The following is a 16,694-nucleotide window of genomic DNA, read 5'->3' as shown; positions in this document are numbered from 1 at the left end:
AAGATATAGTCTATGTAAAGCTATGGGTGTTTGCCCTCAGCGTGGGTTGCAGTTTGCAGATTGCCTGCCTGCCACTGTGAGAAGCCATTTTGCTGTTGGTTTGCCTCCTGCCACGAGAAGTGGTTTTCCTCTGCTGGTTTGCTTGTCTGCCGTTTCAAGACTCTATTAAATGGAAATGGCCCAACGCTTTCTGGCCTCCACAGTTTCTCTACCGTCTGCCCGAATCCAATTGAACCTGCCTGGCCTCGTCCACCAACATTACACCCAGCCATACCGTCCAGGAGGCAGACCCAGGCATCTATATTTTTTACGTAAGTGGGCGTGGGGCAGCTGTGTTAGGCTTGCTCACGGGGTCACCAGCTGCAAGCACTTTCCCTGACTGGTGCCTGAGGGTGTGGCCTATATAAGGCTATGGGTGCTTACGCTTAGAAGCGATTGGGGATTGTGGATGGTGGATTGCCTGCCTGCCACTGTGAGGGGCCATTTTGCTGTGTGTTTGCCTGAGAGGTGGTTCCCCCTGCCTGTGTGCTTGTCCGCCGTTGTGAGACTTTATTAAACAAAATGGCCCGGGTCCACAGTTTTTCTACCGTCTGTCCCAATCCAATGTGAACCTGTCTGGCCTTGGCCACCGGCATTACACTGGTGCTTCTTGATTTCTGTCTAGCACCAAGAGAATGGCTCCCACCTGCCCCCACACTTACACTCCCGTGCCCGGGAATGCTCCATGAGCTCACACTTTCCACAGGCTGACCCCTCCCCGAGCCGCCTCCCAGGGCATCGGAAGGCTGCGCGGGTGACTGCAGTCGTGGCCAGCTCAGTCCCTGTCCAGTGTGAGGAACTCCAGAGCCCTCTTCATGCTGCTTGCTGTCTCCCTCGTGGGAGACGGGCAATATCACCATTTCTCATAACGCTCCCTGAATTAGCAAATGAAATGAATTCTGCTCTACCATGAGAACTAAACTGAAAGTGAGAAATTAATTCCTGAAGCCAAATTCAATACACTAAATTCATAAATTAAAAAAACCCACTTTTACTGCCTTTCATTATATTTTCTCAACTTATTTCTTTACTTCTCTATTTCAAATTCCCACTTCGGACACCCCTCCTTCCCTATAAATCAATCTATCCATTTTTATTTTAAGTCTACCTGTTTGTCTTAAATGCCAGGAATGATGGCTCCACACCAACACCCAAGATAGACATGGGTTACCTGTCACTCAGTTCTAGGAAGAAATTGGCTACAAATTTAGTTTGCTCCCAGCCCAAGCTTCAGCTCATGTGCTACCTATTTACCTGATGTAAATATTTTGCAAAAAAAATATTTTGCAAAAAAAAAACTTAAAGCAGTCTGAAAAAACTCTGCTACTTGATTTTACTATTACTACATCTTGCTAAAGGATTGCCAATTTTCTTTATGTACTCTTTCCAAATACACTGCTCACAAAAATTAGGGGATATTTCAAAATGAATGCAAAGCAATAAAAAAAGGAAGCATTTGTTTTTTTATTAAATAAGAACATCAGAAAAGCAAACAACAAGTCAAAGAAAGTTTTCAATTATGCAAATGAGATGCAAAAACAACTTTTATTTCATTGGTGAAAATGCACTATACAAAAGGCTGAAAGTACTAAAGTGTCTGCATGTTCCCTGATCTTGAAAGTGCGTTTTGAAATATCCCCTAATTTTTGTGAGCAGAATAGTTGCTCTTCATTCTCAAGTGTGATTATATTTTGTCTTGGGAACAACGCCTCCCAGCGAGCCCAGGTGTGGTCATGACCTGAGGCCACGTGCAGGCGCCATCTGCCTGTCGCCCACTCACCTACTGGCGGTGGTTGCGGGGTGAGGAGCAGTCACAGCGGTGGTCCTCCTCATCCAGCTTTCCCTTGTTGCATCTTACACACCACGGAAGAGCAAACCAAGTATTTAGGACTCTGGCTAAGCACCAGCAGGACACTCCTAGGGACCATGTTCATCGGGCAGTTCAAGATAAAGAAGGGTCCCTTGGTATCATTCAAGCAGGGACCAGCTGCTCATAAAAGCAGGGCACCAGAAAATGTGGCCAAAGGTAAAGGACACCAATTCTAATGATGTGTCGGCATATCCTTCTCACCCTAGCGACACGAAGAGAAGCAGGGGGGCTGGAGGCAGCTAGGGTACATGTGAAAACCCCTAAAAACAAATTCCAAACTTGCAAAAAAATATTATTACCAAAGTTTGAGAAATGAAGCCCCTCACACTCCCCAGCCGTCCATCACCAGCGTATCTCCTCACTGTGAGTGTGACGGGAGCCACTGAGGGATGCAGTAGCAGCAGGGGAGGGGCCAGAGACCAGGTCACAGTGGAGCAGGGCCCAGGAAGGAGGGATACACACGGACCACCTGCCGCTGTATCAAAATTACCCCAAGCAGGAAACATTTCTCTTTTTCTTTTTCTTCTTGTTTTCTTTTTTTTTAGGTGAGAGGAGGGGAGATAGTGAGACAGACTCCCTCATGCATCCCGGCCAAGATCCACCCAGCAACCTGTCTAGAGCCAATGCTCGAATCTACTGAGCTATTCTCAGCACATGAGGCTGATGTTTGAACCAATCCAGCCACTGACTGTGGGAGGAGAAGAAGAAGAGAAAGGGGAGGGAGAGGGGGAAAGAAGCAGATGGTCGATTCTCCTATGTGCCCTGACTAGGGATCGAACCTGGGACATTCATACGCCAGACTGATGCTCTATCCACTGAGCCACTGGCCAGGGCCAAGAAACATTTCTTGTCTAGCAAGCTTTGTGGGTTAGGAGTTGGAAAGTGGCAGAGCCAGCAGGGATTTCTGTTATCTGAATGGTTCGCAATTCTCAGTCCGGTGCTGGTGCTGGTGCTGGTGCTGGAGCTGGTGCTGGTGCTGGTGCTGGTGCTAGGATCAGGAGGCCTCAGCACCAGGTCATCTGGGCCTCCCCACAGGGCTTCATGAGCGTCTCTAGAACTTGGTAGCTGACTTCTCCCAGAACAAGTGATCCAAAAGACAAAGCCAGGAAAATTCCTAATGCCACTGATGACCTAACCTCCAAAATCCAGACCATCAGTTCTGCTTTATTTGCTTCACAAGAAGTAAGGCGCTAAGTCCAGCCCACACTCAAGAGGAGGGGAATTTGACGCCACCTCGGAAGGAAGGAGTATCAGGGAATTTGTGTACGTATCTTAAAACCATCAGCAAGTGGGAGGGGCTTCAGGAATGGAACAAGGGCAGAGAATGTTTGTGGTGCACATTACCTGGCAATAAAAACACTACTTTTACATTCTAACATAGTTGCCTCCAGACACTCAGTCAAAATGCACACTCCTTCAGACATATTGACTGTCACTCGTAACTCAAGCGACCTATGATTCTGCATCAGCGCTCTCTTGCAAATCACCTTCTTTGTGGGTGCTCAAGCCAATAAACAGTTGTATCAACTTATTAGGAAGGTCTCACAGGTCGTGAGCCTTTGAGGGGTGTGGGTGGGGGTAGCTCACTGCTCTCAGGCTGACCCCTCAGCTGCACTGACTGCAGCAAATTAAACAGAACGTGTTGAACCATTCTGTGCATTAAATTCACATGATTGTGTAGCAAGAGAGAGCTTTGTCCCTGCAAAGGCTCCCTGTGTCTCAGATAAAAATAAGCAAAGCTGCTTTTAGAAGCTTTGTATACTTTTTCCCCTTCTGACAGCCTTCAAGTGGCAACATATGATTTGGTCCCTGGGACACACAAAGTGTTTTAATTAAAGGTTGTCTAAAAATACAGAACATTTCCACAAGCACGTCTGCCATAAACTGCTCTGACATTCCGGCGGCGTGAAGTCCCCGAAAATTCTTTACATCTTAAGAGAGAATTCGTGTGTGCCCGCACACTGCGGGCTGTCTGTACTGACAACCCGAACGGGATGTTTATAGTTGGTGACCACAATAATTACAGGCACTGGGGGGCCGCTGCAATTAGTCCTTACAACTTGAAGAACAAGTTTAGAGATTTTGTGGCGTTTGGCTGAATAACTATTTAAACATCCTGTGAGGAGAAGCAATGGTGTAAGTGTCCATTAGACAATTACTCCCTGTGACCTTGAGCAAGTCAGTTAACATCTATGAGCCTCAGTTTTTAAAATCTATAACAGCAGCAGCTTTTTAGCAACGAGCTGAGGGGTACACAAAATGCTTCCCATCGCAGACAGCACCCGATCCCTAGTTCATCCCAATGAGACAGGTCCTGTTCATTATGCCCATTTTATAAGTCTCCTGCTTCTTCCTGTTTATACTTCATACGGGAGGGGAGAAAGCTTTCTTCTGAGAGGCCATAAAGGCGGGGGTGAACAGGACAATTTGGGGAAAAGGGGCCCAGGTTCAAATGCTGGCTCTGCTGTTTACTAGCTGAGTGACCTCGGGCTAACTACTTAACCTCTCTGTGTCTCATTTCCCCCCCCCCCCCCAGTAAAACATGGGTAACAATACTGCCGACCTTATAAGCTTATTAACATGAATGAAGTAAGTTAATATTTGGAAGGTACCTAAGACAGTGCTTGGTATACACATTCAGTCAGATAATAATAAATCTAGTATGATCTTGGACCAGCTCTTTCCTGGACAGGAGAACGTTGGGCAGTTAGGTCCCTGATGAGTCCGGGGAGACAGAAAACGTGCTTTCCGGAAGGGCCTCTGCCCAGAAGTACCTCCAGAGCCTCCCACCAGGGCAGAGAGGGGCGACAAGCCTCAGGGCCGTCCCACGGGCCAGGCCGCCTGCGCTTGTAGATGCTGTCACCTGCACTGAGACAAGGGCCACGTTAACAGGAGGGCAGAAGTCACAGTGTTTTGTGCAGAATTCCCAGAGGTCAGTACCAGTGAGGCCCCGTGAGGGGAGACTTCAGGCTCTGTCCCTGTAATCCCTACCTCGATCTTGTAAATAACACATCACGACACAGGAGCCTCCATCCACTTTCTGTCCCAGCCTACCCTGGACCAACCGGGACAGCAGCAGCATGTGACCAAACCCTCTGTCCGGTCATTCCCTCTTCACCCTAACTACCCTTCCCTGCCAATGAGGGGCCGCCTCACCTATTCCCGAGGCTGCTGTGAGGAGCAGAGGAGTTCTGGTCTTGGAAGTAACAGGTTCCGTACACAGGCCCCCACTTTATATATATCTTTGCAGAGATAACCACAGATAAATCTTTCATTCCTCGGGGTTTAGGGTGAGAAGGATTGACTATTGAGAGGAAAGCAGTTCCCACGGACGAGAAGATGATGGGCTATGGCAGCTGGAGGGTCACGAGAGCACATCTGCACTGAACAGGGGCGCTCGCCGCTCAGGGGATGAAAGGGAGGAGAGCGAGCGAAGCGACAGGACGTCCAGGAGGGTCGGACCGAGCACCCCTTTACGGGAGCAGCTGCGGTCCATGTGGGGAGACTCAGAGAGGGGCCGTGGAAGGAGGGGTTTCAAGAAACGTTGCTCTGCATCCAAACCACTCCCCTGGCCCTGGCCGGTTGGCTCAGCGGTAAAGCGTCGGCCTGGCGTGCAGGGGACCCGGGTTCGATTCCCGGCCAGGGCACACAGGAGAAGCGCCCATCTGCTTCTCCACCCCTCCCCCTCTCCTTCCTCTCTGTCTCTCTCTTCCCCTCCCGCAGCCAAGGCTCCATTGGAGCAAAGATGGCCCGGGCGCTGGGGATGGCTCCTTGGCCTCTGCCCCAGGCGCTAGAGTGGCTCTGGTCGCAATACAGCGACGCCCCGGAGGGGCAGAGCGTCGCCCCCTGGTGGGCGTGCCGGGTGGATCCCGGTCGGGCGCATGCGGGAGTCTGTCTGACTGTCTCTCCCCATTTCCAGCTTCAGAAAAAATACAAAAAAAAAACAACACTCCCCTACCCCCGCATCCTATCCCCTTGGAGACTTTTCAAGAAACTAAGTAAAAACTGGCAGTGTTTTCGATTCTATTATTCTGAAGACCTTTTAATTTTTAACTGATACTATGTAAAGATGGGGCGCCACGGGGCTCCAGCTAGTGAAGTTGTACACACAAAACACAACGGCTTCAATAGAACCTCAACCCCGGCGTCCCACAGTTCTGAGAACACAATGTCCAGGCAAGTACTGTTTAAGCAAATGTGTCTGTGCTGTGCTCCCATAAGGAAAATGTGCCTTCTCATCTTCGGGGCCCCACAAGCAACATTAGGAATGGCTTAGAAAGTGGATTCTGCGAAGTAGGGTAACAAGACACACACAGATGTCCTAGGGACCCCACGCCGGTCAGGAAATAGCAGGGTTCCTGCAAACCCATGGGCACTGAGAGCCAGTCGTCTCTCTCGGGTTGCTATTATTATAAATCTCCTGTATTCCTAGGCCAGGAAAAGACAACTACTCATCAGGATTCTTCAGCTATAAGACATATCACTTATAAGACACAAGAGCACACCATGCATTTAAAAATAACTGGGAGAAGCTGAGCCAGGGACCATGCCTTCTTCCATCGCCAGGGAGGGGCTGAACGAAGCATCTGTCCTCTCCTTTCCGGTATTTCATCCTCCCTTCACTGTCACACACACCCCCCCCCCCCCGAGAGCTGTTCACGAGCTCATCCCTCCAACACTGATGCCAACAGAGCCCGTGCATATTGTTATTGTTTTTATCAATTGTTTTTTACAGAAGCAGAGGGAGGGAGGGGAGAAAGGAGAGACAGAGGGAGAGAGAGAGAAGCACTCAGTTGTGCATTCATTGGTTGCTTCCTGTACGTGCCCTGACTGGGGACCGAAACCGCAACCCTGCATTTTGGGATGACGCTCTAACCAACTGGCCCAACCAGCCAGGGCCTATGTGGATATTACTGAGAGTCCTCATTTAACAGGCTTCACAGCAGCCCGAGTGCTGGTGACACACCTGAAATGTTCACCTCTCCGCTTTGATTTCTGTGATGTCACATGGCCGTCCACGGCTGTCCCAATCCGCTGCCTGTGCTTCCCGGCCTCTCTGCCGGCTTCCCGCTACATACTCGGTTTATTTTTCCTCAAGGACTCGATGCTAGGCTCTCAGTTCCTTACCCGTACCCCTTCCCTGAGCGGTCTCATCAATGCACAAGGCGTCAGTACCGCCCAAACTGTCACAGCCTTTCTCAGAGCTCAAAAGAACCCTAGCTAAATGTATACTTTAAATCTCCCCTTGGCTACCTCAGAGATTATTCATATTCAGTATGTCCCAAACTGTTCATGTTATCTACCCTTCAAACTTGGTTCTCTTCCAAAATCCTTCCTCTCAGTTCATATCAAAAGCAGTAAGAATGACATCAAACATACTCTCTCTGCTTACCGTACTCCCAGCACTGAGCTACATACATTACAAGTGACGTGTAGAAATCTCTGACTTTGCCCAAGAATTCTAAGGTTGGTACTTTGTTGGCACTATTTTACAAATAAAGACACTAAAGAATGGAGAAGTTAGAATTCTCCTCTGTCTGCAAGTGTTGGGTCCGCTGTCTAAACAGGTTTGAAGCCAGAAACCAGGGGCATCACTGACATCCCCACTAGAAGACATTATAACAACTTGCCAGGTTCTGTCCATTTTTTCTTCTGAAGAGATGTTTCTTTTCCCTACCTCTAACTCCACCTCTCCTTCCACCTTCTGTCCTTTCTCCATCGTATGCCTGCAATCTCCTACCCGTGTTCCTATATCCCCTCTTGTTCGTGTCTAGCATTATAACAACAGATTCAGAATGTGAATCTGATTGTTTTAAGCTTTTAATATCGTCTACTGCTTTTAGAATAAAGAACAAGCTCCTAATGACAGCCTACAACGCCCTCGGGTCATCCTCCCTGCCTCCCAAATGGTGCATTCTTTTCTCACAGCACTGATCTTTCTCGAGCACCTCTGTTGCACTGTTTGATGTCTGTATCTCTGCATGTGGGAAAGTTGCTTGAAATGACCGTGTCTATTTTGTTCACCACTTCATCCTCCTTTAACCAGCACAAAGCCTGGCAAATAACTGGCATTCATTGATGTCTGGTAGATGGGTGGATGGGTGCATGGGTGTGTGGGTGCACAGATCATGAAGAATAAATGGAGGAAGAAAAGATGGAGGGTGGATGGGTGGAAAATGGAGGGTGGATGATGGAGGATGAATGATGGAGGATGGGTTGATGGCTGGATGGCTGGCTGGATGATGGATGAATGGATGATGGATGGATGGATGGATGGAGAATAGATGGATGATGCATGGATGGATGAATGGATAAATGGATGATGGATGGATGGATGGATGGATGGGTGAATAGATGGATGAGTGGGTGGGTGGGTAGATAAATGTATGTATGGGTGGGTGGGTGGGTGGGTGGATGGAGGATAGATGGACAGATGGATGATGAATGGAAAAATGGATGGATGGATGGATGGATGGATGGATGGATAGATGATGGATGGATGATGGATGGATGGATGGATGGGTGGATAGATGGATGGATGAATGGATAATGGATGGATGGATGATGGATGGATAGATGGATGGTGGATAGATGGATGATAGATGGATGGATGGATAGATGGGTGGGTGGGTGGGTAGATAAATGTATGGATGGGTGGGTGGGTAGATGGATAGATGGATAAATGGAGGATAGATGGATGGATGGATGATGAATGGATAGATGGATGATGGATAGATGGATGGATGGATAGATGGATGATGAATGGATGGATAGATAGATGGATGGATGAGTGGGTGAGTAAATGGATGGATGGGTTGGTGGGTGGATGGATGGACAGGTGGGTGGATGGATGGATAATGGATGATGGATGGATGGATGGATGAACGGGTGGGTGGATGGATGGATGGATGGATGATAGATGGATGGATGGATGGACAATTGTATGAGGAGCAACAATCAGAAGTCCAACCTGCTGGCCCATTTCTATTCTGCACATTTATCTAAAAGATTTTTTTTGCACACTTAGCCATGCCTTCAGTACGTTCTGTGGGTGTTAAGCACCAGAAGTCAAGTGATTCGTATAAACCTAAAAGGAGACTGGCTGCCAGACTCATGAGAATAATGAATAAGACTGGGGAGGAGACAGGGTTCTAACTGCAACAGGAGACAGTGCATGGAGCACTGGCCTGGTATCTGGAGACCTGCTTCAATCACAGCACTGTCCACGTTGGCCACACGACTCTGGAGATGCTCTTTGCTCCCTTACTTTCTCCAAATGCTGTTGAAGAAAAAGGAGGTTGAAGATACAATGCTGTGTTCACCTCTAAGAATCCTTCCATGCTCATTAATAAGTTTCAGTTCATTTCATTTACAGTATCTGAATTCTTCACATAGAGGGTTTCACACAGGATACAAAAGGGAGGTTTAAAATGAGGAAATTCATGTAAGAAATAAGCATGGCTTTTAAATTGCATTTGGCATTGTTTCTAGACTGGGTACTAGTGTTTTGCTGCATTTTAAAATAGCTATTAAATGTTCTGCTTCTGTTAGTCATATGGTCACTTATTTGCTGCTCTCTAGCCACTAAAAGAACTTAAAAGAAGTTAGGGTTATTTCATTATTAGAATTATTAATTTCTCTCTATCATAAATGTGGCTCAGTAAAGTCATCCTGTGCCCTGCAGTTTATAGCTATAGTATGTTGTTTATGTGTCAATCATCAAAACACATTCTCTTTTTTTAATAAAAAGTTAATAAACCATAAGCACCACAAATTGAGCTTCATCTTCATTGTAATCGCTGCATTCTATCTGTGCACTTTCCAGAAATGACCTCTGAAAGGGAAGAGAAGCGAGCTTCGTGTCTGTGCTAAGTCTCATTAAGATAAGCCCAGTGGATGACTTGGAGTGAGACCCACAGCGCCAGGAAACCCGGGGTTCTTCCCTGTCTCAGCATAAACCAACACATCTCCACTTTGTTGTTAACGGAGCAATGGCAGGGCAATAAAAATGTCTGGCAGACACAAATAAAGATGAGGTTATGAATACTGACTAACAAAGGGCCCCGGCTAAGAGATGCAGGCCCTGGAGAAGAACAGAGTGTGGAAGCCAGGTAGGCTGAGCCACAAGGGTCCGAGGTTCCATATCCAGGGCCTCATGCTGAAGCTGGGCCCCGAGGAAACAAAACAGAAGAGAGGTGAGGCCCTGGCCCGGTTGGCTCAGCAGCAGAGCACCAGCCTGGTGTGTGGAAGTCCTGGCTTTAATTCCCCATCAGGGCACACAGGAGAAGCAACCATCTACTTCTTGTCCCCTCCCCCTCCCCCTACTCTCTCTCTCTCTCTCTCTCTCTTTTTCTCCTGCAGCCATGGCTCAAATGGTTCAAGCAAGTTGGCCTCCAGCACTGAAGATGGCTCCATGGCCTCGTCTCAGGCACTAAAGTAGCTTGTTTGGCCCTAGCCAGTTGGCTCAGCAGTAGAGCGTTGGCCCAGTGTATGGCTATCTTCGGGTTCGATTCCCGATCAGGGCACACAGGAGAGGCGACCATCTGCTTCTCTACCCCTCCCCCTCTCCTTTCTCTCTGTCTCTCTCTTCCCCTCCCACAGCCAAGGCTTCACTGGAGCAAAGTTGCCCCCAGACCCTGGGGGATGGCTCCATGGCCTCCGCCTCAGGCACTAGAATGGCTCCGATTGCAGCGGACCAACACCTCAGATGGGCAGAACATCGCACCCTAGTGGACATGGTGGGTGGATCCCGGTCAGGCGCATGAGGGAGTCTGTCTCTCTGCCTCCCGCCTCTCACTTAAAAAAAAAAAAGATATGCGAGGATGTGATCCCCTTCATACAGAACTTCCTCATCACATGCCTCTGCTACAGGTCACTCTTTGGCTGACAGCCTATAAGGGGAGTGGTGCACAAGGGAGGTGGAGAGATAGAGCAAAAATAGACCAAAAAATAAAAATAAAACTCATGGACACAGACAACAGCGTGGTGACTGTCCTGTCCCAAGAGGGGAGAAGGTAGAGGAGGGTATGGAGGCATCGATGGTGGTGGACAAGGACTTGACGTGGGGGGAGAACACACAATATGCTACATAGAGATGTCTGCGGAACTGGGCACCTGAAACCTGTATAATTATATTAACTAGTGTCACCCTAATAAGTTCAATTGGAAAATTCAGAAAAAAAAAATTGGACAGTGTGTAAAGACTGGACATTCCATACGAATGTATGATATAATGAACCTGGTTAGTTTCTTTTTGACAAATGAACAAGCCCAGAAAGAGGTAAGAGGCTCTTTCAATGGACATAAAACTTCTAGTTAAGAACAAGTTTGGCTCTGGGAACTGACCTTCATAACTAAAATAGAAAACTATTCGGGAAATATGAAAAGACGTTCTGTGGTCACACCCTTAATGCCTGTGATATTCAGCCTCCGTGAATGTTGATATAACTGTAAATCATGTCAAACTCCATTTTCTAGTGAGTTCTCATTATAGGAGAGCATTGAGTCTGCCATGGCCCTGTCTCGTCAGTCATTTCTGTTGACCTTTATACTTCTGTCTGGAGTATATTTATTAAATAGCTCCTCATGATTAGTTATGTTTTATGGAAGCCAGAACACAACCACAATACTTAAGCCTAGTACCATTAATTTATCCTTTTTTTTTTTTTTTTTCTGAAGCTGAAAACGGGGAGAGACAGTCAGACAAACTCCCGCATGCACCCGACCGGGATCCACCCAGCACGCCCACCAGGGGCGAGGCTCTGCCCACCAGGGGGCGATGCTCTGCCCCTCCGGGGCATCGCTCTGCCGCGACCAGAGCCACTCTAGCACCTGGGGCAGAGGCCAAGGAGCCATCATCCCCAGCGCCCAGGCCATCTTTGCTCCAATGGAGCCTCGGCTGCAGGAAGGGAAGAGAGAGACAGAGAGGAAGGAGGGGGGGTGGAGAAGCAAATGGGCGCTTCTCCTATGTACCCTGGCCGGGAATTGAACCCGGGTCCCCCGCACGCCAGGCCGACGCTCTACCGCTGAGCCAACCGGCCAGGGGCCTATACTTTTTTTATACATAAATTTTTATTAATTTTAATGGGATGACATCAATAAATCAGGATACATCTATTCAAAGAAAACATGTCCAGGTTATCTTGTCATTCAATTATGTTGCATACCCATCACCCAAAGTCAGATTGTCCTCTGTCACCTTCTATCTAGTTTTCTTTGTGCCCCTCCCCCTCTCCCTTCCCCTCTCCCTCCTTCCTTACCCCCCCCCCCCCATAACCACCACACTCTTGTCCATGTCTCTTAGTCTCGTTTTTATGTCCCACCAATGTATGGAATCATGCAGTTCTTGGTAATTTATACTTTTAATAAATGTACCAATTAAGAGAAATAAAAAAGAGATGCAGACCTAGAATGTTAGTTTTTTGTTTTGTTTTTCTTTTAGGTGAGAGGAATGGAGATAGTGAGACAGACTCCTACATGCACCCCAACCGGGATCCACCCAGCAACCCCCATCTTGGGCTGATACTTGAATCAACTGTGGTATTTTTACTGCCTAAGCCTGACAGTTGGACCAACCAAGCTATCCTCAGAACCCAGGGCTGGGGCCCTGCCGGTTGGCTCAGTGGTAGAGTGTCGGCCTGGCGTGCGGAAGTCCCGGGTTCAATTCCTGGCCAGGGCACACAGGAGAAGCGCCCATCTGCTTCTCCACCCCTCCCCCTCTCCCTCCTCTCTGTCTCTCTCTTCCCCTCCCACAGCCGAGGCTCCATTGAAGCAAAGATGGCCCAGGCGCTGGGGATGGCTCTGTGGCCTCTGCCCCAGGCGCTAGAGTGGCTCTGGTCGCGACAGAGCGATGCCCCGGAAGGGCAGAGCATCGCCCCCTGGTGAGCATGCCGGGTGGATCCCGGTCGGACGCATGAGGGAGTCTGTCTGACTGCCTTCCCATTTCCAGCTTCAGAAAAATACAAAAAAAAAAAAAAAGAAAGACCCCAGGGTTGATGCTTGAACCAAGTAAGCCACTGGCTATGGGAGGGGAAGAGAGGGAAAAGAGGAAAAGAAGTGGGGAGAAGCAGATGTTCGCTTTTCCTGTGTGCCTTGACTGGGGATCGAACCTGGGATGTCCATAGGCCAGGGTGATGCTCTATTCACTTAGCCAATCAGCCAGGGCTGGAATGTTAGTTTGAAGACATGTAAATTTCCACCAATGAGGGAGGGACCGGACCGTTAATGGTAATGCTGAGCTTCTGATGTGCAAACTCCATAAACTCATTCTCAACCAAGGCTTTTGGGTGTATTTTAGACTTTGTATTTTAAATGCAGGAGGGAGGCCATGCACATAAATGGTGGATTCGGTGTTCCTCTGTCAGGGGGTGGTTGAATATGGTTAAAGAAAGATCAAGTTACAGATTTAAAGAAACACAAACCTGGAATTAGATGACTGAGTGATGGGCACACCACGCAATATACACAGGATGCACCATGGAATTGAAACCTATATAACTTTATTAATCGATGTCACCCCAATAAATTTAATGAGAAAAAAGGCAACACAATCCTCTTGTAAAGAAGAGTTAAATCCAAGGGCACACTTTTTAAAACTTGTTTAAAAGTGCTTCTGTTCAGAAAGTAAACAAGGCAGGCCAAGGGGCACACAGAGAGGTCGCTTGCAGAGAAAGGATGAGAGAAACATGAGCATGGACCCACGCTGGCACACTGCCCCGTGCACGCAAATGCCCAAGTACATCCCACGCACACACAGTCACTGGGGCCTGGGGATCTGTCTTTATTGGTACAAGGAAGGGGCATCTGTTTCCATGGCTCACTCCTTTATTTTATTTATTGGGTTTGGAGAGAGAGAGAGAAGAAGAGAGAGAGAGAGAGAGATATCTATTTGTTGTTCCACTTATTTATGAATTCCTTGATTGATTCCTGTATGTGCCCTGACCAGGAATCGAATCTGCAACCTTGGTATATGGGGACCACTCTAATCACCTGAGCCACCCAGTTGGCCGTGGCTCACTCTTAATTGGTGAATTTAAAACATAAGAGTGAGAATTTAAAGTACAGGAAGAAAACAAAACTAGCCCAAATGGTCAGTTATCAAATTAACCAAATTCTAAAACAGGGGTCCCCAAACTTTTTACACAGGGGGCCAGTTCACTGTCCCTCAGACCGTTGGAGGGCTGGACTATAAAAAAAAACTATGAACAAATTCCTATGCACACTGCACATATCTTAAAGTAAAAAAACAAAACGGGAACAAATATATTTAAAATAAAGAACAAGTAAATTTAAATCAACAAACTGACCAGTATTTCAATGGGAACTATGGGCCTGCTTTTGGCTAATGAGATGGTCAATGTGCTCCTCTCACTGACCACCAATGAAAGAGGTGCCCCTTCTGGAATTGCGGTGGGGGCCGGATAAATGGCCTCAAGGGGCCGCATGCGGCCCGCGGGCCATAGTTTGGGGACCCCTGTTCTAAAACAAAGGAGGCAGCCTTACACTTTATCTAGTCCTGGGGCTGGCAGTGGGTTCACTTAACCTGTGTTGAAGCAGAGATGCCTAATCAAAGCTTAAGTCAGGCACATGCATTTCAGAAAGAAAATCCACATCAGGGCTCACAGTGCAATTATTCAGGTATCTGTGACAATGCTGGTATAAACAAACCTACCACATGGCCAGTCACATGAAAGTGTCACTTACAACAGAAAACCATCAGGCTGTAACATCTAGGTTTGTGTGAGTGCACTCTAGGGTGTTTGCACAACCACAAAACCACCCAACCACACATTTCTCAGAACTTAACCCCATCATTAGGCAGTGCATAACTGTATCTCAAAAAAATTTTTTAGCCCTGGCCGGTTGGCTCAGTGGTAGAGCGTCGGCCTGGCGTGTAGAAGTCCGGGGTTCGATTCCCGGCCAGGGCACACAGGAGAAGCGCCCCATTTGCTTCTCCACCCCTCCCCCTCTCCTTCCTCTCTGTCTCCCCCCCCCCCCCCCCACCCCCCCCCCCCCCCCGCAGCCAAGGCTCCATTGGAGCAAAGATGGCCCGGGCGCTGGGGATGGCTCCTTGGACTCTGCCCCGGGCGCTGGAGTGGCTCTGGTCGCGGTAGACGACCCCCCCCCCCCAGGGGCAGAGCATCGCCCCCTGGTGGGCGGAGCGTCGCCCCCTGGTGGGCGTGCCGGGTGGATCCCGGTCGGGCGCATGCGGGAGTCTGTCTGACTGTCTCTCCCGGTTTCTAGCTTCAGAAAAATACAAAAAAAGAAAAAAATTTTTTTTAGTGATATGAATAAAGATACAACTACACATGCAGAGACAGAGAAAAGTTACCTTAAAAAGAAACTGGCTTCAGTCTTCTCTGCCACTTTGTCACAAGATGATGGGCCCTGGCCAGAAAGCTTAGTTGGTTAGAGGTCACCCAGATACACCAAGGTTGCAGGTTTGCAACCCAGCCAGGGCACATACAAGAATCAACCCAATGAATGCATAAATAAGTGGAAGAATAAATCAATGTTTCTTTCTCTCTCTCTCTCTCTTGCTCCCTCCCTCCCTCTATAAAAAAAAAAATCATAAGATGATGGATTAATAGCTATAGAATTTTAAAGGTAAGTGTGGTGACCCAAGAACTGTATTGGTTAGATTTCAAGACAACAGGAAACCATCAGGCATTGGTTAAGGTCTGAGAAATACACCACCTTTGTTAGATAGGATAAGGATTTCAAGGTTTGGGAAGTTCTAAATGTTATTTCTTGCTAACTGTTTAAATGTAGCACATTATTTATTATTTTGCAGACCAGCTGGTACACAGGATGAACTGATAGGAAGGAACTCAACCTAATGCAAGTTGCCAACTGCAAAGAAGAAATCAACATGTAATTAACCAAATAGTATGTATAAACAATGGCAAACCTCCCTTTGGGGAAAAACAATTTTGAATAGGACTGGCCTCTCCTTTGCTTACTGCAAGTATATAAAACTACCTTGGGATAAACAGGTCTTGTTTTTGAATAGAGCATCCCAAGAGGTGCACCCCTTGAGTTTGGTAACACCTTTAACACAACCTCAAAGGTATTTTTCCACTGAATGACAACCTGGCAACATTCAAAGCCAAGAAATGGGAAAGCCCTTCTAAATGAAATAGCAGGGGCTCTTGAAACCACTTAAACTGAAACAAGCATATTCATTATACATGGGGTCATAAAATCAAAGACAAATAACAAAAATTACCCTGGAAGAGGAAATAGTATATAATATGTAATAATATCAATCAAGATCTAAAATTTCAGATAACAAAAACAAAGATTAAAAAGGGGAAATAGAATGATGTAGTTTTTAAATTTCTATACTGAAACCAAATAATATTGCTTCCTTCTTGGGTCTGATAACTGTTGAAATATAGAAGTGTTTTTTTTTTTAATTAAACAGGCCCTGGCCAGGTAGGTCAGTCAGTGAGAACATCATCCTGAGACCCCAAGGTTGTGGGTTCGATCCCCAGACAGGGCACATACAGGAACCAACCAATGAATGCATGACTAAGTGAAAAAAAACAGATGAATGTGTGTGTCTCTCTCCCTCACTTTCCTCTCTCTCTCTTTAAAATAAATTGGTTGGCCCTGGCCGGTTGGCTCAGCGGTAGAGCGTTGGCCTGGCGTGCGGGGGACCCGGGTTCGATTCCTGGCCAGGGCACATAGGAGAAACGCCCATTTGCTTCTCCACCCCCACCCCCTCCTTCCTCTCTGTCTCTCTCTTCCCCTCCCGCAGCTAAGGCTCCATTGGAGCAAAGAT

The sequence above is a fragment of the Saccopteryx leptura genome, chromosome 13, assembly GCF_036850995.1.
Source record: "Saccopteryx leptura isolate mSacLep1 chromosome 13, mSacLep1_pri_phased_curated, whole genome shotgun sequence".
NCBI lineage: Eukaryota > Metazoa > Chordata > Mammalia > Chiroptera > Emballonuridae > Saccopteryx > Saccopteryx leptura.
The sequence above is the reverse complement of the archived record's forward strand: the minus strand, read 5'-3'. Positions refer to the sequence as shown.